The following is a 25,447-nucleotide window of genomic DNA, read 5'->3' on the forward strand; positions in this document are numbered from 1 at the left end:
ATTTCATTGTTTTGTTGTTTTTTATACTTGCTAACACTGTCTGGGAATAGGTTGCACTGTATTGGTACCTGTTCAACACCTACATATAGCAGAATGGTGACCAGTGAACCTTTCCGAAGAGCCTGTCACTACGTCGCAACACGTTGCTGCGTTTTAGTAACTTTTGATCCGTTTGAGCTACAAACAATTTTTTGGGTTAAAATCTGCAGATTATGCAGCAGATGATGTATTATGTGGCAAATGCGGCAAATCCCTAACTTTGTGAAAAACACCGCCCAATCACATAATTCCAGTGGCTCTGGCTGTAGCTGACAAATAAGATACAGGCTGTGTATTTGTCAAGCTTCCCACAATATGTAAACTACAGGCATTTAGTGTCCCTATATCGATAGTTTCCAAGAGTGTATGGATTGATAGCGTTGTGTGTCTCTCACAACCAGAATCAGTGAATTACAGTCTTGTTTTACCTCTAACTTCACAGCAAGAGTGAATTACAGGCTCTGTATATCGCTAGATTTTCCGAGTCGGTGAATTCCTAGCCCTGTATATCTGTAGCGTTAGAAAATGAGATGAATGCACGGTCTGTATGTGGTGTCTACCTTTCCAGACTAGGCTCTGCAGTTTGAGCATCAGCTAGGGTGTGAATGGAGGCATAAAACTTTGGATTAAATCAGGAGTGGGTGGGGCTAGCTGGATTTCAGGGCAAGCACTGTGGTGAAACCAAGTCTATCCATGTTTTCTAATGCGCCACACGGTCTGATAATCTGAGAGCACACCGGAATGTGGTGCATTACACAGAAGTAGGTGTTCAGATAGATTGGTTATCGTGCTTGAAACTAGTTTCAGAGGAGAGAAAAGGGGAAAGCTCAGGAAGACAATTTCCCTGCTCCCACTTGTGTTCAGGAGCTATTGTCAGGAGGTGGCTGTGAGGCGGGGGAGATTGAACCTCTAACAGGAGCCTAGGACAGAGAGGAGAGAGGAGAGAGGAAGGAAGCTATATGGGATGAGGCTTGTGGCATTAGGCTCTTTAATCCACTGCTGCGATCAGCTCTGCTTCAAGACCTTGGGTGTCTATCTTAGTCCCTGGTAGACCCCATGCATACATCCTTGCTGGACTGTGTGCAGAAGAGTTGGAAAGCCTTGTGGATCCAGTGCTTCCATTGTTGCTTTATAGCAGGTTTCTACCCTTTTGGGTTTCCACCTTGACTCATATCAGATACTGTTGGCGGCCATTTTGTGGTCACTAGGGCACTGTCTGCCGTGGTGTTCACTTGTGGTTGGCATTTCCGATTACAAGAAAGTATTCTGTGCAGCTGCACATTTCTTTGAATTGATGTGCAATGACCCATCACATTAGTCTTCTCTTCTGAGTTTTTTTGTTGGCTTCCTTGCTGACGTGTGAGCGAGTTTTGACACTGCATTGTGGTTGATTCTCCCTGACGAAGAAGCATAATGATCGAAACTACTGATACTGTGACTGGTGGGCATTCTCAAAATGTTATTAAATTGGATTCCAATAATTCCTTTTTTGCATTTCATTGCAAAGGCAGGGCTTCTTTTATCTTTTATGAAGAGGCATTTAAGTACCTTTCAGTTTTCAGTGGGAAGGGTTTTATTAGGCCAACACACTTTTTCTGAATCTAAGGCTATAGATTATCTTAATTCCATTAAACACATTGGTATAAATCTTTCGCCTCGCACATATCATGAAACCGTCTCTTGGTACCTAAATAGTAAGATAATAATTACCCAAATAAGTGATGTTCATTGGAATGATTATGAGAGCATGAAAGAGAGATCTCTGTGGGAAAGTTTATTATCTGTTTGCATTTTGGACATCATTAACAATGTGTAGAATGTATTTTCACACTCAAATTTCAAATGTACATACCGATATAATATTGTTGCTTTTGAAACAAATGTTCTATGATGTGTAGAAGGGTGTTTTACTGTTATATGTTAACCAGGTGACATTTTAGATGGAAACGCCTTGTTGTTCAAGAAGTCAGTCACCCCTGTCATTCATGTACTTTCCTCCCTGCCCTCCTCTCCTCTCAAACTTTGCAGCACACAGTCAAGCTGTGATGTACTTGTTTCTTTCTACTGTTATTCTGCTCTCAATGAGCTGTCAGTCACAATTCAAAACATTTCCAATGTTCTTCCTTTGTTTCCCTGTGGCTGTTCATTCAAATACCCCGTTATTTTTCTTGTATCTAGTTTTGTTCTAGCATCTCCGAATGACATTAGCTTAGAGAGGGCTGAATAAATATTCATGTAGTTGGTGTTAAGGGAATATGAAGTTTCTTTTTCATGTACCCTAATCTGCTGATGAAATCGTGCATTTGATCACAAGACAGTGAGCCTACAGAGATTGTAAAAATTTCACAGGCAAAAATAATGCATAAAAAACCCTGCATTTTTGGGGGTGAGTGGGAGATTTTGAGAAAGAAGACTTTCCTGTTCTACTATAGATGATGTCGGTTTATTTCCCAATTTGCTGCCCGTTTGTAAAAAAATCAGATTTTTGCATTCTCTGTATAACTCTGCATTAAGAGCCTTCATGGCATTGATTGTCATTTTTTTTTGCATCAGTACTCATGATATTTTTACTCCTCTTCATAGGCATCGATCAGTCATCTCACTGCCAATTTTGGCAAGGAGTGTTCTGTTGAGGTATGCTCTAAGTAGCACTTTTAGTTGTCCCAATCGGAAACCAGTCCTAATAGAAACCTCTCGAGCAGCATCAAGCACCTCTTCCCATTTCCCTTCTTGGAAAAGGCCTAAATCTTCCTCCCATTTCCCCCCAAAACCCTGTAAAATGTCTGGTGTATTGGTGATTATTTTCCTATAAATTTGGGATATGGCTTTCTTTTGCACAGCCGTAGATAATATTCTGTCCTTCAGTGGAGAGGCTTCCTCAATGATTGTTGCCCACGGTACATGCCCCACAAGAGCATGTCACAATTGCACATATTTGAATGTTTGAATGTTTTTGAATCTACCAATTTATATTCATCTTTGAGAACCTCCAGTGGCTTGAGCCATCCCTCCCCTAAAGATGCACTAGTTTGTTAATACTTATTATTCCCCATTTTGGAAGCCCTGTAGGCAGAACACGTCCCACAACAGGTTGCTTTCCTACAGAGGAGTTTCCCTCATCAGCCTCCCTATCAAGTGTTCTGTGGCACTATCCCGCCTGTTGATTACTAATAAATTAGTTTTCTACTTCTGAATCTCTATAGAGCAGCTGGGTAGCCATGTGGCTCTATTGTGTGCCTTGCATTCCACAGGGAGGGTGCATCCAAGTGGGCGAAGGTCCATTCATTAACTGTGATGAATTGAGTAGCTTGGTAGTATACTTGTATAACCGTGAGGGCAATAAACTCCTCCCACCCCCGCATTTTACAACTGGTGTTCTGGACAGTTTCCTATCTCACAGCAGAAACCTTACTTCAGGCTCTACTTTTTAAACAAATTTTGTCAGAACCCAATGCAGTGTGTTTTGGTGGCCATATCTGAATCTAGGCAGTACAATCATTTTAAACACTGCTGTCCTGCAGAGAAGAGACAACAGCAAACTCCTCAGTGCCTGACATCTTTTCAGAATTTGCAAAGGACTATGTACAGATTTCTGTGCAGGAACTCTGCCTAATTCTGCGTAATGTAAGTGCCAAGATATGTAAAGTCGACCCTATCAACGTAAATGGGCCATCGTAATTTCCTTATTGTTGACTTCGCCAACAGTGGCTAAAATACTTATTTTTTCAGTTTATACCAAAACCAGAGAACCTGACAAGCTGTTTGAATACCTGTGACAGGAGGTCAGTGGTCAGATCCTGTTCCACCAAGTAGAGCAGTATGTCACCTGCGTACAGTGAAATGCCCCCATGCCTAGGAACCCGTACAGAGCCAATAAGCCAAAGGTTCAATTGCCAGAGCAAAGATTATTGGATGCAATGTTCACCCTTGCCTAGTCCCTCTTTACAGTTGGAAGGGCTCCGTGCAGGTTCCTTTAAAAACTTTTTTTGCTCGAATTCGCCAAAGTTCACAATGTTGGTGAAAGTGATGTTGTCCAACTTTGCACACTTTTAAGTCCAATACCTACCATTTCGGGAGTGAAAACAGGCAGTTCGCCTACTTGTATGATTTATATCTATTTTTTGGGATAATATTTTTTATTTGTTTTCCACAACAAGTTAGCACAAACATTGACCCTGTCTAATTTACATAGAGATATACTAAGATCCAGTACAGTATAATTTTCCCATTGCCATTGGACTCCACAAGCCCCCGAAGAAACATTGGATCATATAGCCATTATACTAACCGTCCAGGCCTTGATAATCCCACCATTTCCTCCATATCTTAGTATAGTTCTGGGGGCAGCCTCTCCCCTCATACGTCACCCTCTCCACTTTGCCACACCAGTCCAAGCCTCATGTCCATGCCTTCACAGCTGGGGCTGCGGAGGATGTCCAGCGGCAGGCTATGCAACGTATAGCTATGAGTGTGCCAAAACCAACCTGAGAACGATCCCGCATAGGACCCCCAACATCCTCAAGAATTCTCAATAGTGTAATGTGTGCAGTCGATTTGATGGGTGCCTCCACAACTGCAGAGAGGGTACCGAGGACAGTATCCCAGAAGGTGTGAATCACTAGACATTTATAAACCATATGATAGAAGTCACCCTTTGGGTCTTAACATCTGAGGCAGGCGGGGGAATTACGAAGACCATCCTTCCATATGCGAGAGGGTGACAAATAGGATTGGTGGAGGCAGTGCTTAATATGAGCAGCTGATGTCCGGTGCTTGGCAAATGGCACTTAATTGGTTTCTGTGCTAGGCACCGGCGCTTAATTGTCATCATCACACTTCTAATTTAGAGATGAGCAGAACAATATTCCCCCACCCCTGTCCCATCCCTCCCCCTGGCAGCGACTGGCAAGTATTACTGGTTCCTGATAAGGTCAATCTGGCAGTGTACCTGCTTCATTCAGATGTTAAAAGTACAGTCTATCCCTTCACTCAAGATTAAAAGGATACGTGTCCCACAGCTGGTAAATGGATAGGCAATGTACAACTTATTTTGGCCGACCCAAGGTTCTTCGTGATATTTTCGTAGGCTGAATTAATCTGTATTTGAAGATGGTTGCATTAAAAGTTGCGTTAACTGTTTAATTTGTCAGTTGACAACTGGATGTGTTTGGTTTTACACCTATGCTTTGCTGTTTTTTCAAAAGTATAAACGTCTGATTTCCCCATCATCATCATCATCATGTATAACTTTATTTCGATCACAAGGATCTTAAAAAGTACTCAGCACGAAACTAAATTAGGACAATATAAGAATAAAAGTTTTAAAAACCATTCTAAAAGAGCACACGGCTGCTGAACAATACAATATAAAAATTAAAAACAGAGATAGACAATTCATACAATACATTTAAATCGCTGGATCCATAGTGCATACCAATATTTGGCCAAGCCGAAGACTAGTACCCTGCATTTATCAGTAAACAAAGTTCTCATCACCTCAAGGTAGTGTCTAGGGCCAACCAAACTACACAATGGGATAATCCACTTTCCCCTCAAAGATTATAATAGGTGCACAGTGTATTCTGAACAGATTTTGCAAGCTGGGCATAAGTCATCACTGGAGACATTACCACGCCATTTGCTACAAAACAATTAGTTCTTCATTCAGATTTTAAAAGTACTGTCTATCCCTTCACTCAGGATTAAAACAATACGTGTCCCACAACTGGTAAATGGATAGGCAATGTACAACTTATTTTGGCCGACCCAAGGTTCTTTGTGATATTTTTGTAGGCTGTATTAATCTGTATTTGAAGATGGGTGCATCAAAAGGTCAGTTGACAACTGGATGTGTTTGGTTTAACACCTATGCCTTGCTGTTTTTTCAAAAGTGTAAACGTCTGGTTTCCCAATCACATTTGACAACAGCACACTAGAAAGCTAATCCAAGGTGCTCCATATTCAAATAGACGAATTGTACAGTCTAAATTAGCATTGAGGTACTCAGAACCTGCTTTATGTCCCACAACACATCAGCTTCAGGACTAAAGGACTCTGGGTTCACACCATGCAAAGCTTTTTAAGGGTTTGTGTTTTCTACAATATGTCATATTTTAAATACCATTGATTTTGACAGGTTACTGTAGTGAATAAAAGATGGTCCAGTTCAGGTAGTTTCTTCATGTAGATTTATTTAGGATAAGATGTTAAACAGAGCCCCACCAGGAGCAGCCCTCCTGCTGCTCAGCCCATCCTCCAACTGATGTCCTCACTCATCCAGCATTCCACTGCCACCTCTCACACCGACATTCCATCAACTCAATCACACTGGCTGAGCAGCAGGTATAACACATCTTTATTCAAATGACAATGAAACGCCAAAAGAATCACAATATAAATGATGCATGCAAAAGATGACAATATAATTATTACATGCAACACAGGGGCATCAGAACAAAGGCAATGTCGTACATGTACTGATGGCAAAAATACATGTATGAAAGATAACAATGGATACATTTTTGGAAGAAGTAAACACACCATGCAATCCCGAAATTCTGTAACACATAAGCAGTACTACACTCACCACTTCTCCCTTTCCACCATGCAAAATAACAAATTACACGCTCCCTTTTTGACCAAACCAAGAAAACACACACACTACCACACCACAAAACACAAACTAAACCCCAGTACCAAAACAAGCTGACTGGCCAGGCCAACAGGAAAGAGTTAGAAAGAGTACCGACTGAAAGGCGTGGTAGGAAACAATTCTAACAAGAACTTCGAAGCTGTGGAAGATCGTTCCACAGAGAACTATCGGCATAAAAATTGCCCTCCACCCTTACCCGTAGTAAGGGTGGTACGTGTGGAACACAACTCCACACACAACCTACGGCATAAAATAATTGCCCTACACCCAAAACCCGAAGTTAGGGTGATACGTGTGAGAAGGCATTTCACACGGAACATGAAAAGTACACACTCAACACCCAATCAAAATATAAGAAATATAGCAATCCCAAGGGAAAAACACTCATTCTTGAAAAATACAGCTTGAACTCAGCCCTTCACCCAAACCCGAAGTTGGGGTGGAATGTGTGGAAAACACTTCACACAGAACATGAACAACACTACACTTAATGCAGTAGTAAGAAAAAAAACAATCAATATGAAAAAATGCTCACTCTTCAACAATCTGGCTTCAACTCAGCCCTTCACCCAAACCCGAAGCAAGGGTAGTACGTGTGGAAAAGGACTCCACACGGAACTTGTAAAAGTGCACTGACAAACTCCAAACACCAATAAAAAGGCAAAATTCTAGCCATCACTTTTATCCATACACCTGCCAAATTTCACATCCCAGGGAACACAACTCAAAGAATACACCACCACTACACACAGCACAATGATAGCTAACACAAAATGGTGGCACGCAGAACAACATAGAGCCGGGTGGCTCCAGGCAAAACTTTGCGGGACTGCGTGAACGCTGCAGAACATGCAGTGAGAAGACAGAGCTTGCACTGATACAAAGATCCGTAAGCACGGTCAGAATCCGTTGAGGTGAGTGCCAAACCTTTTAAAAAATAAGATGCGATTTCACGAACAATCAGCAAACTAATTACCAAAGCAGCCGCTGCCTTCATGCTTTGAATAAAATAAATGTCACCTGAATGCTATCAGTGTTTAGATCCACGACCCTTTGAGACTAAGCGGTCCCACAGCAAAAGGCTGATTAGACAAAAAAACACGGGTGTAACAGAAGAAGGTTCAGTCAGGGTTTGTCACACATAAAACGTGATGAATAAAGAAACCCAAACCACTGTATCGATTTACAATACTTCCTCCTCATTGCAGCTGTCACATAGCTCTTCAGCACAATTCTCTTCTTTTCCACATTAACTAAAAGAGAGAATAAAAACTCTGGGAACTCTACTTATGCAACGCTGTTCATGTGACAGAGTTTGGGTTTCCCTTGCCAGTTGTACCTCTGAATCTTGCAGCAGATGGCAAAACTCACACCAGAGTGACTGTAGCAGACCTGTAAAAGGACCATGGAGAGCACAGCTCCATCTCAAAGGAGAGCAGAAAGACACAGGGGCCGATTCCGATCCTGGAAAAATTTTCCCCGTACGAATCGTATCCGGAATTTTTTCCGTACGAATCGTCCAAGTAGCGTACAAACTGCCAAGTACGATTCGTATGGGAAAAAGTCCATACGAATCACATTGGGAAAATTTCCCCACACGTCCTCGGGTCGGAAAATGTGTCCGACACATCCCCGGACGATTTACCGTACGAATCGGAAAAATGAAGTCCGACCGCGCAAGTACGATCCGTCCCGTCCTTCCGAATTTACAACCGTATGGAAAAAACACCATACGGACCGAACTGCTATAGCAACCATGGAGACATGTGCCCGCATACGCGCCGAACCCCCCCAGCCCCCGTAAGTACGCGCCGTACCCCCCCCAGCCCCCGTAAGTACGCGCCGTACCCCCCCAAGCCCCCGTAAGCACGCGCCGTACCCCCTCAGCCCCCATAAGTACGCGCCGTACCCCCCCAAAGCCCCCGTAAGTACTCGCCATACCCCCCCAGCCCCCATAAGCACGTGCCGTACCCCCCCAGCCCCCGTAAGTATGCGCTGTACCCCCACCCCACCCGTGTATGTACGGAGCGTACCCCCACCCGTGTATGTACGGAGCGTACCCCTACCCCACCCGTGTATGTACGGTGCGTACCCCCACCCCACCCGTGTATGTACGGAGCGTACCCCCACCCGTGTATGTACGGTGCGGACCCCCACCCCACCCGTGTATGTACGGAGCGTACCCCCACCCGTTTATGTACGGAGCGTACCCCCACCCGTGTATGTACGGAGCGTACCCCCACCCGTGTATGTACGGAGCGTACCCCCACCCGTGTATGTACGGAGCGTACCCCCACCCGTGTATGTACGGAGCGTACCCCTACCCCACCCGTGTATGTACGGTGCGTACCCCCACCCCACCCGTGTATGTACGGAGCGTACCCCCACCCGTGTATGTACGGTGCGGACCCCCACCCCACCCGTGTATGTACGGAGCGTACCTCCACCCGTTTATGTACGGAGCGTACCCCCACCCATGTATGTACGGAGCGTACCCCCACCCGTGTATGTACGGAGCGTACCCCCACCTGTGTGTGTACGGTGCGGACCCCCAGCTCGTAGCGCTGGGGGTCCGCACCGTACATACACAGGTGGGGGTACGCTCCGTACATAGACGGGTGGGGTGGGGGTACGCACCGTACATACATGGGTGGGGTGGGGGTACGCACTGTACATACACGGGTGGGAGTACGCTCCGTACATACACGGGTGGGGTGGGGGTACGCACCATACATACATGGGTGGGGGTACGCTCCGTACATACACGGGTGGGGTGGGGGTACGCACCGTACATACACGGGTGGGGGTACGGCGCGTCCATCCGCGGGGCGGCTGGGGGTATGGCACGTGCTTACGGGGGCTTGGGGGGGTACACAGGTGGGGTGGGGGTACGCACCGTACATACATGGGTGGGGGGTACGCTCCGTACATATACGGGTGGGGGTACGCTCCATACATACACAGGTGGGCTGGGGGTACGCACCGTACATACACGGGTGGGGGTACGGCGCGTCCATCCGTGGGGCGGCTGGGGGTACGGCACGTGCTTACGGGGGCCTGGGGGGGTACGGCACGTACTTACGGGGGCTGGGGGGGTACGGCGCGTGCTTACAGGGGCTGGGGGGGTACGGCGCGTACTTACGGGGGCTGGGGGGGGTACGGCGCGTACTTACGGGGGCTGGGGGGGTACGGCGTGTGCTTACGGGGGCTTGGGGGGGGTACGGCACGTATCGGGCCCCCAATTCCGCTTGCATCGCGACGTACTTCGCTTTTCCGGCACTTTTTGGGTGCCGTAAAAATATTGCCGTCCGGACTGCTGTTGGTACGAATCGTACTTCCTGGTTCGTGAAACGCTGCCTGAATGCGTCCCGACGTCACGTCGGCGCTGTCCCGGATCACATTGGTATGTATTTTTACAGTCGGTCGGTCTTTTTTCCGATTCGTACGGAAATGGTGTTTCCGTACGAATCGTACTTGCAAGTTCGTAGGGTTTTTTTACCGGGTACGAGTCGGACGGAGAAAGCGCTCCGACCGACGGTTCGTACCCGGTTTTTCCAGGATCGGAATCGGCACCACAGTAGGAACTGGCACACTTGGGTTGGGGCGGCCGATCTCAAGGTCACTGGTGGGGCTCAGGGGTGCCAGTTTGCTTTAAATACGCAGCTGTTAGTTTGTGGAAATATGGATTTTTCTGGTCAGTTATGTCCCCTATCTTGGACCCCAACGGTTCTATGTGCATGTTACAAGTACATGTATGTTCCCTCCAGTTCCAGTTATGAAGACGCAAATACATGTGCGTCCACCGTCAACATGTCCTCTGTCAGATCCGCCATGAATAGGCCGGATATTCCATTCCTAAGTACGAAAGGCCACCGCCTTTATATGGTTCACTTATGCCATTTTACAGTCCAGGCAAGTAGGCCCTGATTCTGTCGTCAAACTCTTTTTGCCTTCTGCCTCTGAAAGCTCCAGTCTGAGCCTGCATCTGTGACCATGAACTTTGTCTCATTCTCTGCGCGGCTCACGAAGCCTGACATCAGCCTATTCTCTGCCAAGAACTGTATTTCACCTTCGAGTTATCTGCTTCCCCCTCAGCCGATGCATTCCTGCCTAGTAGTTTAAATAAACATTCTCCCGGCCACCGAGCAAAAAAAGCCCGGCTTCTCTGCCCTTATGCAAGTAATTCATAGTCCTGTTACTATGGAAGATTCCTGCCCTCGCATTTAGTGTAGACACTTAGACGCTTGTACACGCACGCACAGTCAGTATAGAATAGATTCTGTTCGAGAGTCCTTCTTTATGGATAACATAGTTCTTTAAACATAGGATGTTAGATATGATTTGGGATTAGGTTGACTTGACCCTCCAGACTTTTCGTCTCCACATATGGAGCTAAATGTCAAGTCCCCTTCACCCCCTAGTTACACGTCAATCACACGTCATACTGCTGCGCGCGCATCTATGCCAAGTATTATCTTATAGATCCACCTATATATGACATCATAACCAATTACGTTCCTTTTTACTCCTTATTACACCCATTTTCGGTTACGCATGATATTCGTCATTTTCCTTATCAATTGTTACGCCTACTGTATTCGCCTCATTGTAATGTATGATCTATAAAAGTCATTTTATGTCAATAATGTAGGTACTTCACTTCCTGAACCTCCGTGGTGATGGAACTTGGAGCAACCGATTATAATCGTTCTCTGGAATAAAGCCCGTTCCGAACCTCTAATACCACGGATTCTGCCTCTCATTTTACTGAGCTATTTAATTATGTTTCTGTATCAAATTCAGTCCCGGTAAAGGAAAATTATTTACCACATGAATGGCGCCCGAATAGGGACACTTTCTCATCTCACGCGCCGGCGGTGCATTACAGGCCCGGTCTCCTGCCACAGCTGGACGGACAATAACGCGTACCAGCAGGATTTCCTGTATCTCCCTCCGGTCAAGCGGGGGCGACTGAGACTGCGATCAACACCCAGACGAGGCGGTGAGAAGTGCGAAGTATCCCGACCAGAGCCTAGCTGAGAGAGCAAGATCCGAGGTATACAGAGACCCACCAGTCCGAAGTCAAGCCCAGTGTCCGACGAGTCGAGTCGAGTCGAGTCCAGTTCAAGTTCAAGTTACCGAGGCCTTCCGTTTCCGAAGCTACCCGGTGAGTACCATTGCTGGGGAGGCATTTCTGACGTGCACATAGGTTGTGCCGGTCAAGACGGGTTTGGGTACACAAATCCGGTCTGCACTGTTTCAGCAGTGTATCTGTACTGTTTAGCAGTATATCAAGTATTCCGAAGTATCTAGTTATTTTCAAAGAATTAAGCTTGGTGATTAGTTATGCAGACGATCATCATTGTTGTTTCAGTTAAAGGTTTAATGTTTAATGTTAAATGTGTTTAAGTACGTTCTGTATATTGTGGTATGAATGACTGTTCATTATTGTGTTTATTGTATTAAGTCTGTTCAAAAATCAAGTATCAGGTCAGTTGGTCAAAATCAAGTATAAGATCAGTTCTCAATATGCCGTTCTTTTCGAAACTAAGACAGATCACTACAAGAAAAGGGGTACTCGAAGAAGCCGTTCCCATTCCTCCTAGGGACACTCCAGGGTACTTCATGTATCATAAACACGGCCTAGACGCCATATTATTTCTTGATTTATGGGTAGACTACACCAAGGAATTACCAGAAAGTCAGAGGTGGCCCACAGCGGGAACCTGGGATGCAGAGTGCATCATGAAAGTAGAAGAAGAGTTATGGAAAAGGAAAGTCAGACAGTCACAGAAAGATGCCATTGAATTATGGCGTAAAGAATCACATAGACGAACAGAAAAAGCACGTAGACAGGAAGAGAAGAGTAAAGAGAATTCCAATAAAGTTCGAGAAAATCTATTAATTGAGGAAGGTATCCGAGTGAAAACAGAACAAGTAGACAGACAAAGAAATGCCCTTATGAATGGTATGTATCCCCTTCTGGCCGAAGGATTACCTAAGGCTACCCCGGAAATACCAAAAAACTTGCCACCCCCATTGTTCCCAATAAAGGTACATCCTAAGGGGCATCCTAGAACCGCAGAAGACGTTTTTCTTTCCTCATATTTAGATGACGCAGCTCCCGAATATGCTAATTCCGCCCCGCATAGACCGCATACCAGGGAGGTCCAACGCCAAGATCCGGCACCCGTATCCCTACAGCAACAAATCGAGTCACAAGTTCTGGCAAGCACATCTGTTTCTGCATCCGCTCCTACAGCTACTTCTATAGCTGTGTCCACACCTGTAGTTGCTGTGTCACGTCCGACGAATCCTTTCACACCCGACACCCCAGATGGGGCCACGGGAGGTGCTACCAATATCTTTTCTACGCCACCCAGAATAAATAAACTTACTTTTCAAGAGTCAGCACATTCACGTACACCCAAACTCATAAGTGCCCGTACGTTGAAGGAACTTCTTATAGATTGCAGATATGACCCTGTGCCCGGTAAAGAGGACGAAATGACCCTGGCGTCATTGCGTATCAGACGAGCCGCAGTGTATTTAGGGAAGTTACCAGGAATGACTGCGCATCTAGATAATATATACCATTTTGTCCAAACAGGGCGAGATCCAGAATGTGTTAACAGAGCTATGGAATACCAGAAAGTAGAGATACAGGGGGAACTGTTACGTTTCCTCATAAACTGTGTGATCAGAAATCAAGACCGACCGGGGGTAGACCCGGAAGCAATGCAAATTCTTACAAGATGGAGCCAGAATATATCAGAAGGGAGGCATGATAAACAAAATTGTATAATAGCCATGTGCCGAAAGATCCGTAAAGAAATAGAACGCCTACACGAAGAGAGATTAGAGATAGACGAGTTCGAACAAAACGAGGAAGAAGGGTCAGGACCGCCCACAGGACAGTCAGAAACTATAGCCTATGTAGGTAAAAGAAGATCTTGTAATAGTAATAGATGTCTTATTGACCCGATACGCCCGATATGTCCAGACAATAACAGGGGTTTCCCAACATCCATAGTCCATATAAGGTCTAACGAGCATTCGTTCCAAACAGCTGACAAATTACTCCGAGAACGAAGGGGTTATCATTTCCTCGATTCTATGGATGAACAAGATTTAGCCAGGGCAGCTGTCCATTGGGTGGACAGTCCCGGAAAATATAGTGATGATACAGTAGTACGCACATTCTTGAATCTTACCCCAGATGAACAGAGGTTAGCTGGGACTTATATGATTCAACAACTCATTATACTATATCGGAGTCAGCGTTCGGACCCTGGTCCCTTACCTGACATATTGACTGAATTGCTTATGAATAAATGGAGAGGTGCAGGTACTAAATTAATTAAAGAAATTCTAGAATCAAGAAAACAGTATATTCTTTTTGTATGTTCAGAACATGTTTCATTGCCCGTCAAGGAAAGAACCACGTATCACATGGATAGACAGAATCCCTTACGAGAAGTGCACCCAATAAAGGGCGAGGACAATGAGTTTAAACGCGTATTTGTATATACGCCCATATCGAAAATAGAATTGTTACAAATGAAGAAAGTGGTACCCAGTCATGACAAAGACCCAGCGGGTTTTCACCGAGAAATTAAAGACATGTTACTCATGGGAGAGTATACCTATCCCGACATTATGACAATATTAAAGGTATTGATGCCTGCTGGCATTTATGAGAAACTCAAGGAAAAAGAGTGGGAGGTAGGAGACCAAAAGATAGAATGGTCAGTGTTAGAAGCGGAAGAAAAGGCCCGAACTGCAGGAGCAGGACTTGGGGATAAAACTAAGGCATTACCAGGTTTATTAGTACAGGTACTGCCACGTTTATTAACTACGAAAAAGGAAGATTGGGGTACAATTTCAGCCTGTAAACAGAAGCAAGATGAAGACACTAGTGATTACTATGCCCGATTTGAAAAATGTTTTGGTATAAATAGTGGCATAAAAGCAAGTAGCGAATCATACCCACATCTGTTTGTAACAAAATTAGTAGAAAATGCCCTGCCACCAGTAAAGAATAGAGTATTAAAATTCGAGAGTACCTGGCAAGGTAACACTCCATCACAAATGTTACAAATGTTACAGTACCATCACAATAGAATTAGAGAGGAACAAGAACATGAACACAGACGCATGAAAGACACGAAAATGAAAATGTTAGTTTCCCAGACAGTTCCAGCTGAAGGACATAAAAAGGGTATGACACATTCCGATTCAGCAGGACCTGTAAAAGGGACATCCAATTATTGTAAAAAGCCAGGTCATTACGTACACGATTGTCCAGTTTTAAAACATAATATCGCCATAGGTAAAACACAAGAAAGATCACGGCCACTTAGACAAGATCAGAATGAACAAGGAGCTCTGCAGCATGCCCAGGCCATGCCAGCCGCACAACAGCCAATACAGTTTGTGCCAGCTGCACCACCGTTGCCTGCTGCTGCTTCACAGACAACAACACGACAAATGTATCAGACCGCACAGTATGAATATCCTGAGTATCAGCGTTACGCATGAACTAGCCTAGAGAGGGAAGTTGACTTACCCCTTATCGAGATACCTGTAGATCAAGAAGGACCTTATGTACACAGTGAATTATTAGGTCAAGATAGAAAATTTTTACTCGATACAGGGGCAAGTCGAACAACTATAAAACGTAGTGAAGTTCCAGGGGCACCCCTCTCAGGCTCACAAAATATTTCCCTTGGTTTTTCAGGAAAACCTATTGTTAATGAAGTGTCACAACCTCTGCCACTTACGATAGGACCTCTGACCCGAACTACAGATTTATTGCTTACTAAATCATGTCCAGAAAACCTGTTAGGAATAAAAACATTAAAAGCTCTAGGAGCTATAATATGTTGTTCTCCGGAAGGAGTAAGATTGTTTTTACGTGATTTTAAAGGTCACTATGTATCTAGAGACATGGATCCCCGACTGCAGACTTTACCTACACGTCTATGGGCACAAGGCCCTACTGATGTTGGTTGCATGAATATTACACCATATCGAGTTACATTAAAGGCAGGAGTGGTGCTACCACGAATGCGACAATACAAGTTACCACCAGATGCTGTAGTGGCTTTACTACAAATCATTGACGAGCTCATTACCCAGGGAGTAGTTGTAGAAACAGACTCCAATGTATGTAATTCACCAATAATTCCGATTCTCAAACGAACAGATCCGAAGGCACCGCCAGTCTATCGATTGGTTATTGATCTGCGCGAGTTAAACAAATGCATTGTGCCACAATTCCCTGTGGTCCCAGATATCTCGTCATTACTGACAGCTATTGATTCCGAAGCGACATTCTTTACTGTAATCGATCTCAAGAATGCCTTTTTCAGCGTCCCAATAGATCCGGAAAGCCAATATTTATTCGGATTTAGTTTAAATGGACGTAGCTTTAAATTCTCACGCGCACCTCAAGGATTTACAGAAAGCCCCAGCATCTATAGCCAAGCACTGAAACGAGAACTTGACAGTATCCACATGCCAGTTAACACTGCTCTGCTTCAATACGTCGATGATCTGCTGATCACCGCCCGAAGCGAACCCGAATGTGAAAAAGCATCACTGACAGTTTTACAATTTCTAGCCGAAAAGGGGCACAAGGTGTCCCCTTCTAAGCTGCAATTCTGTGTCCAGCGAGTTATTTATCTTGGACACTCGCTGTCCAAGGAGGGAAGGCAGCTTACACCAGACCGCATTCAGTTAATAGCTAACATGCCAATACCCAAGACACAAAAGGAGGTGCGGGCTTTCATAGGCCTCACTTCATATTGTAGACAGTGGATCCCGCAATATGCATTTCTAGCAAAACCACTCATTCAGTTGACAACCCAGGAGGCAGCCACATCGACTGTTCTCCCTTGGACTCAGGAACATACACAAGCTTTTGAAAGCCTAAAGAAAGCTTTATGTCAAGCACCTGTTTTAGCAACGCCATGTTACAGAAAACAGTTTACACTCTTTGTTACAGAACGCGAAGGTACTGCTTTGTCAGTACTCACACAGGAACAAGCAGGAGCACACAAACCATGTGCTTATTTTTCTAGTACATTGGATCCCGTAGCTCAGGCTTTGCCTGCGTGCCTGAAATCAGTAGCAGCGACAGCTTTAGCAATCAGACAAAGCGATGCCATAGTGTTAGGACATCCATTGACAGTTCAAGTACCACACACAGTAGAAGTCCTTGTAAATAGAACGCAAACACAACACTTGACTATAGCGCGACTTACAGGGTATGAACTTACATTGTTTCAGCCACATATAGAAATCAGACGCTGTAACACATTGAATCCTGCCACACTTTTGCCAGTAACCGGAACAGACCCACTAGCTCATGACTGTATTGAAGTTATTACTATAACGACAAAACCCAGACAAGACTTGACAGATGTCCCATTGTCAGATCCAGACCTGACGTTGTATGTAGATGGTTCATGTATGAGAACAAGTACAGGAGAGTTAGTGGCTGCTTACGCAGTCACAACAGATACAGAAGTCATTGAAACAAATCGTATTAATACTTTGTCAGCTCAAGCCGCAGAGCTCATCGCTCTGACACAAGCCTGTATTCAAGCCACAAGTAAAAAAGTCAACATATACACTGATTCACGTTATGCATTCGGAGTTGTACATGACTTCGGCGTGCTGTGGCGAGAGAGAGGTTATTTAACTTCCCACGGTGCCCACATTCAGCACGGACCCCTCATTCATGCCTTATTAGATGCAATACATCTACCTACTGCAATATCAATTATGAAATGTAAGGCTCATACGAAGGTTACTGATATCATTTCTCAAGGCAATGATTTAGCCGACAGAACAGCTAAACAGACTGCTCAAACTCAAACCCCCGACATGACAAAGACAATAGTCCCGATGCCGACACATTGTATGACAGTTAAAGATCCTACTCTTGACGTAATTGACATACAGACACATGCTACACCAGACGAAATAAAGAAATGGATTGAATTAGGAGGGATCCAAACGGACCAAGGATGGATGATGAAGGAAAGGTCTGTATGGTTCCTTCCTGATTCAATGGTCCAAGTTATAGTTAACACTATACATAGTCCAGCACATCTAGGAGAAAAAGCTATGCTAGACAGCATTCAACACATTTGGTTCAATAAACATTTACGAGCAGCAGCCAAACAAAAAGTCCGTACCTGTATGATCTGTTGCCAGTTCAACCCAGGAAAAAGTGTTCCCGTAGAACAGGGTGGATTTCATCCTCCTGATCACCCTTTTGAAGTCCTCCAGATGGATTATATCCAGATGGAACGATGTCGAGGATTCAAATATGTTCTCGTAGTTGTCTGCGCTCTGTCCCGTTGGACGGAGGCATACCCGGTTTCAGATTACACTGCCCCGACTACTGCCAAACAGTTGGTTCGAGAATTCTTCCCACGATACGGTTTACCACGTGTTGTCTACTCAGATAACGGCCAGCCGTTCTCATCCGAATTAATGAAACATGTTTCACTTCTGCTAGGATATCAGTGGAAATTCCACTGTGTTCGACACCCCGAGGCAGCAGGTCTCGTAGAAAGACATAATCAGATACTGAAAATCAGACTGTCCAAAATATGCAGAGAGAAAGGTGTCGACTGGATAGTAGCATTACCAGTTGCACTCTTTTACATAAGAATGGTAGCACACTCTCGAACAGGGCTATCCCCGTATGAGGTGATCTTCGGCAGACCACCAAATATGTGGGGGACGCCTATACCACGCAAAATAACTGATATTGACTGTAATATGCTGACAGATTACTTGGCTTCCTTGATGTCTGCACTACAATCTTGTCGTTCACAGGTTGCTGCAGCATTTCCCGACAACACTGAGGTGAAACCCCATGACATAGTCCCGGGGGATTTCGTGTTTGTGAAAAATTTCGACCGAAAGACTCAGCTGGAGCCCAGGTGGAAGACACCCAAGTTGGTTCTGCTGACCACAAGAACAGCCGTGAAGATCGAGGGCCGCAAGGGCTGGATTCATTCAAGTCATATCAAGAAATTTCATGGACTATCCTCGGATATAGACATTGTGCCCTGCACTCCCTCACAGACTGATTCAAAACTTCCTTTGGTTGAAAAGACTGAAACCGAACTTTACAAACTAAAGCTTAGGCCCAACAAGTCGAGCAATTTGATTGTTTAAGTCCTCTCCAAGGTGAAGCGGTTGAATTGTCTCTGACATGTATCCCTTGGACCTGAGTAGAGAAAATACCCGGAAAATGTTGAAACGACAGGCGTATTGTAAATCACTGCGTAGCCACTGCATAGTGACATTATTAATTCTGTTTTTATTAAGTCTTTTAATAATTGTTACAAGTATGTTGTTGCACATATATTACCCTATTTCTAGACATGTTTATAATATTGCTGCTGAACATTCTTTTAGTGACTTACCTCCACATGAATTGTCTTATAGACTTGCGCTGCGCAATAACACTTTCATTAGTATGTTACATCATTCCCATCAGACTAGTAATGCCACTAATTGTTGGGTGTGTGGCCGGCTCCCTCCCTATCAGAATTATGAAGGAGTCTTGCCATTCTTTCCGCACCCATTTACACATAATGGCTCCTGTGGAGCATGGTTTAGTTTAATCAATTCCATAGACTCAGACACAGCAGTTTACCAAGATCAGTGGGTATGGGGAAACCTGAACCTAGTTTTACTCAAGATCTGCTACCCTGACAAGGAGGGTCGCCCCAAACGAACAGGAACTGATCTAGAAAATGAAGTATATGGATTAGGTAATTTTACACCTAATCTCATGATTCTAAATGTCGTATCCGAAGTTGAACTAGTCTTACCCACCATGTCAGTATTCCCAGCGAAGGGTGAATTGTGTGTAAGAAAGGTTGGTTCCATACATATGGGCCATAGTAAATGCACTACTACAGTAGAATTCAGTGATCAAGGCAAATCCTCGTTCAGAGCTTATCGCCACTCCTACTTTATATGTGGTCAGACTGCATATATGCGTCTACCTCCAGATTGGGATGGTACCTGCTACATTGCATTCCTTTTGCCACCTGTTTTCCTTGCTCCTCCTGATTATTACAGAAATATTCATTTAGTACACAACAGAGAGCGGAGAGATCTCCCTATTGTCGATTACACTGAAACAGCATGGGAAAAATACACAGATTTCAATAAAGGCATCTTTCCTTATATAGGTACTGTTACTAATAGTAAACTGATACGTAGATTAACTAGAACCCTTGAAGCAGTAGTGAATGAGACTATTTCCGCCTTAGGCAATTTAACGGAAGAGCAGTCTGCTATGCGGATTGTTGTGCTTCAAAATCGTCTTGTCCTTGACGTCATCCTGGCTGATAGGGGCGGAGCTTGTAGGGTCATCGGATCAAGCTGCTGCGTGTTCATACCAGAAAATTCGCCATCAGTATATAAAGCCATAACTCGCCTTCATGAGATTGTAAATCAGATACACCAGAACCCAGGCACTTGGACTTGGTCCAGTTGGTTTTGGAGTATGATATCAGCCTGGGGATGGACAGTTCTATCTTTCCTAGGGATTGGCCTTCTCATACTATTCAGCTGCTGTCTATGTCTACAATGTGGACCAGCGATCTTTGGTCTGTGTACCACCTCGTGCATTCCACCACCAAGATTTCATTCGTCACGGAAGAAGAAAGAAGAACAAATGATGCTATATGAACAGATCAATGGATTAATGAAGATTGATATCTCTTGACGGGCAAGTAGGGGACAAGGAGGGAATGTGGAAATATGGATTTTTCTGGTCAGTTATGTCCCCTATCTTGGACCCCAACGGTTCTATGTGCATGTTACAAGTACATGTATGTTCCCTCCAGTTCCAGTTATGAAGACGCAAATACATGTGCGTCCACCGTCAACATGTCCTCTGTCAGATCCGCCATGAATAGGCCGGATATTCCATTCCTAAGTACGAAAGGCCACCGCCTTTATATGGTTCACTTATGCCATTTTACAGTCCAGGCAAGTAGGCCCTGATTCTGTCGTCAAACTCTTTTTGCCTTCTGCCTCTAAAAGCTCCAGTCTGAGCCTGCATCTGTGACCATGAACTTTGTCTCATTCTCTGCGCGGCTCACGAAGCCTGACATCAGCCTATTCTCTGCCAAGAACTGTATTTCACCTTCGAGTTATCTGCTTCCCCCTCAGCCGATGCATTCCTGCCTAGTAGTTTAAATAAACATTCTCCCGGCCACCGAGCAAAAAAAGCCCGGCTTCTCTGCCCTTATGCAAGTAATTCATAGTCCTGTTACTATGGAAGATTCCTGCCCTCGCATTTAGTGTAGACACTTAGACGCTTGTACACGCACGCACAGTCAGTATAGAATAGATTCTGTTCGAGAGTCCTTCTTTATGGATAACATAGTTCTTTAAACATAGGATGTTAGATATGATTTGGGATTAGGTTGACTTGACCCTCCAGACTTTTCGTCTCCACATATGGAGCTAAATGTCAAGTCCCCTTCACCCCCTAGTTACACGTCAATCACACGTCATACTGCTGCGCGCGCATCTATGCCAAGTATTATCTTATAGATCCACCTATATATGACATCATAACCAATTACGTTCCTTTTTACTCCTTATTACACCCATTTTCGGTTACGCATGATATTCGTCATTTTCCTTATCAATTGTTACGCCTACTGTATTCGCCTCATTGTAATGTATGATCTATAAAAGTCATTTTATGTCAATAATGTAGGTACTTCACTTCCTGAACCTCCGTGGTGATGGAACTTGGAGCAACCGATTATAATCGTTCTCTGGAATAAAGCCCGTTCCGAACCTCTAATACCACGGATTCTGCCTCTCATTTTACTGAGCTATTTAATTATGTTTCTGTATCAAATTCAGTCCCGGTAAAGGAAAATTATTTACCACAAGTTTCAAAAGAAGTTAATTTACCTTGCAGTTTCTTCAGGCTTCAAATTTCAGTGGAAAATGTTTCCAATTGTCAAAGCTTCCATCATACAGATGTCATACGCAGGTTCTTTTCAAAATCGTCGGCAAAATGCAGTGAATAAAAGATGGTCCAGTCCAGGCAGTTTCTTCATGTAGATTTATGTAGGATAAGATGTTAAAGAGAGCCCCACCAGGAGCAGCCTTCCCGCTGCTCAGCCTATCCTCCAACTGACATCCTCACTCATCCAAGATTCCACAGCCACCTCCCACACCAACATTCCACACCACAGTCACACTGGCTGAGCAGCAGGTATAACAGTTTTCCCCAAGTCAGGAACGTCCGTGCTATAAGTGGGGTTTCAACAGTAGACTCTTCCCTCAAGAGCTGGGATATGTGGGGCCAAGGACACGTTTGAAGGCCAGAATAGGGGCATGTAGCATGTTGCATTTTTGCATAAAGTCATTGTTCACAAAAGACGCGAGGTCCATTTTTAACTGTTATTTTACGTCACTGCTTCGCAATTTACAATGAAGGCCGGAATAGGGGCATGTATCACGTTCTATTTTTGCTCAAAGTCATTGTTTATAAAAGGTGCGAGGGCTGTTTTTAACTGTTATTTTAAATCACATTTTTATTTTTGCACAGTCATTGTTTACAAAAGGTGTGAGGCCGGTTTTTAACTGTTATTTTATGTTACTGCTGCGTAATTTGCAATGATTTTAAGTAATTATGCAATAGAATTATATTCATTCATTCATTCATGGTTGCCCAATCCCTAAACATTGACATTGATGGATATGTCATATTGCAACTCAAGGTGCAATGTCAGAAATAGCTCACTAGATGACATGTAAAATGTATGTAAATGCTTTCATTAAAACGAAGCAAACACTACCCTTCGTTCCAATGTGGCCCACAATGTCCAAACAAGTGCCTGTGTGATGCCACACGAATGCTACTTGGAAAGGTAAACACGTCAGCAAATGAATCTGAATCCAATAGATACCTCAAATTGGTTTCTCAGCTTTGTTTCATTATTGGGCTGTCCATCTTTACTAAATGCTTTCAACTTTACTATACATCTTTTAGGTTTCTGTTTCTTCTATGCCTGTGGAAAAAGTCGAATGTGACAATGGTTCTAGGAGTTGTCTGATTGTCACAATTTTGTGTTCATTTAAGAATGAGCTCTTGGTTTTTTACTTTAATGTGACTTGTTCTTTTATCAAATAAGACAAAGCTGGTAATGCCTCAATTCCTTTCCGGTAATTGCATTACTCGGAGTCCTACTCCCTCGCTTCCATTACTTACGCATTGAGGCATCCCTGCCTCACCAGACACCCATACCCACGTGATTTATCACACGGGGACTATAAGTAGCCCCCACCCCCCTCAAACCCCCTGTAATACCACATAGACCGAAACCATACCAAAAGGTTTGCCTGGACTACCAGGGAGGGAGGGAGGGAGGGAGGGTTGTAAGTAATGGAAGCGAGGGAGTAGGACTCAGAGTAATGCAATTACCGGTAAGTAATTGAGGCATTACCTCCTCGTCCCTCCCTCGCTTCCATTCCTTACGCATTGAGATGTAAAAAGCCAATCAGGACAACCAAAGAAGGTATGCAAAAACAGGTTTATTAAAAAACACAGACAACAAGGAAAAATCACTATTCAGGAACCATAGTGGAAAGAACCTTGTACCCAAAAACATCAGCACGGTCAACCTCCCAGCCAATCCTGTAATGAGAGGCAAAGGTCAACGGCGAAGCCCAGGTGGCAGCCCGGCAAACTTCAGAAATGGAAGCCCCTTAGACCTCCGCACAGGACGCCGCCATGGACCGAGTGGAACAACCCTGAACCCCCAAAGGAGAAAGGTACCCCGCCTCCTTGTACGCTGAACAAATCAGAGACCGAACCCAACGACTCAAAGAAGGAGTAAAAGGACACAAACCCCGATTCACAGGCCCAAAATTAACAAAAAGCGAATCAGAGAGACGGAAAGGAGCGACCCGCTCCAAATAGACCAGGAGAGCCCTCCGAACATCCAAAGAGAGCAGCCGCACCTCAGACTCCGAGGACGGGGAATCAAAAAAGGAAGGAAGGACCAACTCCTGGTCCCTGTGAAACTGAGAATTCACTTTAGGACAAAAGGAAAGAACCGGTTTCAAAATGATCCTGTCCTCAAAAACCCAACAAAAAGGGTGTTTGGAAGATAGAGCACCCAGCTCACCAAGGCGGCGAGCAGAAGAAATGGCCACCAAAAAGAAGGTCTTGAAGGACAAAAGGCGCAGGTCCACAGAAAGCAAGGGCTCAAAGGGAGGAGACATCAAAGCGTCCAAGACAAGAGAAAGATCCCAGGTGGGAAAATGCCACCGAGGGGTAGGAAGAACATTACCCAATCCCTTAAAAAGGCGACCAGCCAACCCATCAGGATCCAAAAGATTGCCCCAAGAGCTCCGAAACGCCTTAATCGCAGCCCACTGCAAACGAAGGGAAGAAACCTTCAAGCCCAAGGCAGCACCATCTTGGAGAAACATCATCACCTCAAACAAAGAAGAGGAAGCAGGGTCCAAACCCTTGTCACGACACCACCGACTGAAAGAACGCCAGTGCCTCAGGTAAGACTTGTTGGTCGACGGGCACCTAGCCGCCTGCAGAGTAGAGGCCATGCCAGCCGGAACCCCCTTACGCAGCAGACCTTAGCGTTCAACCTCCAGGCCGCCAAGTGCATCCTGGCCAGAACATCCTGCTGCAACACCGGGAACACCAAAGGGGACGGAGACAGAGGCAGCACCCACTCCACCTCTGACCTCATCTCCACCAGGAGAGGAAACCAGGAGGCACGAGGCCAAGCCAGAGCCACCAGAACCACCGAAGCCCCCAAGGATCGGACCCGCAGCAGGAAGCGGAGAAGAAGGGGGAAAGGAGGGAAAGCATACAGAAGCCCACGAGGCCAAGGGCAGGAGAGAGTATCCACCGCCCAGGCCGACCACTCCCGACTGCGGGAGACAAACCGGGCCACCTTGGCATCGCCCACACACGCAAAGAGGTCCTCAAGAGAATACTGCAGCACCGCAAATGGCCAGCGCGTGGTGCGCGCGTCTCAACAGGTGAGACAAAGAAAAAACAGGAGGTTTGAGGGGGGTGGGGGCTACTTATAGTCCCCGCGTGATAAATCACGTGGTATGGGTGTCTGGTGAGGCAGGGATGCCTCAATGCGTAAGTAATGGAAGCGAGGGAGGGACGAGGAGGTAATGAAGTTATAGGGTGGACTATTGGAATGGCAGGGTTGGAATTCCAGACCTTGGGGATGCGCACCCAGAGACGGATTGTTTAGAATATGTTTTCTATTAAAAGCGGGGATTTCTAGTAATTGTGAGTCAGAGATGAATAGTTAGTGGGGACCCACGGGGATCTTGAGTTTCTTTGCAGGTATGTGGGTGGTAAGAGTGGATGAGTTTACAAACTAGGCAAGCAGGTTAGAAAGTGGATCTAACATTGATTTAAAGCCAGTTCAAGGGTTGCAAAATGAGGGTGGTATGAGTGAAGCGGTTAGCCTCTGAAATCAGACAGACTGCTGTTTGCAAAGAGGCTGTAAAAGGGGCCAAGTGAATTTTGGGAATTGAGGGTGAATTTTAGGAATACCACATGGAAAACAATTACCTTATGTTTTGAAAAGGTTTAAAAACGTGGCTTTTCTACTATCTTTGTAGTGCGATCCTTAGCGCCGGGACACCCGTGGGCAATTCTCATGCTTAACAAATATTATTTACTCACAGAATAGC

The 25,447-nt window shown here is 44.9% G+C and overlaps 1 protein-coding gene across 1 annotated transcript in view; it reads left to right on the forward strand.

The window, feature by feature from the left end:
* Positions 1 to 25,447, forward strand: part of LOC146797816 (uncharacterized) — a 62,422-nt gene that overhangs the window by 31,634 nt on the left and 5,341 nt on the right. The window lies entirely within an intron of this gene.

Source organism: Triturus cristatus, chromosome 9 (assembly GCF_964204655.1).
Source record: "Triturus cristatus chromosome 9, aTriCri1.1, whole genome shotgun sequence".
Classification (NCBI taxonomy): domain Eukaryota; kingdom Metazoa; phylum Chordata; class Amphibia; order Caudata; family Salamandridae; genus Triturus; species Triturus cristatus.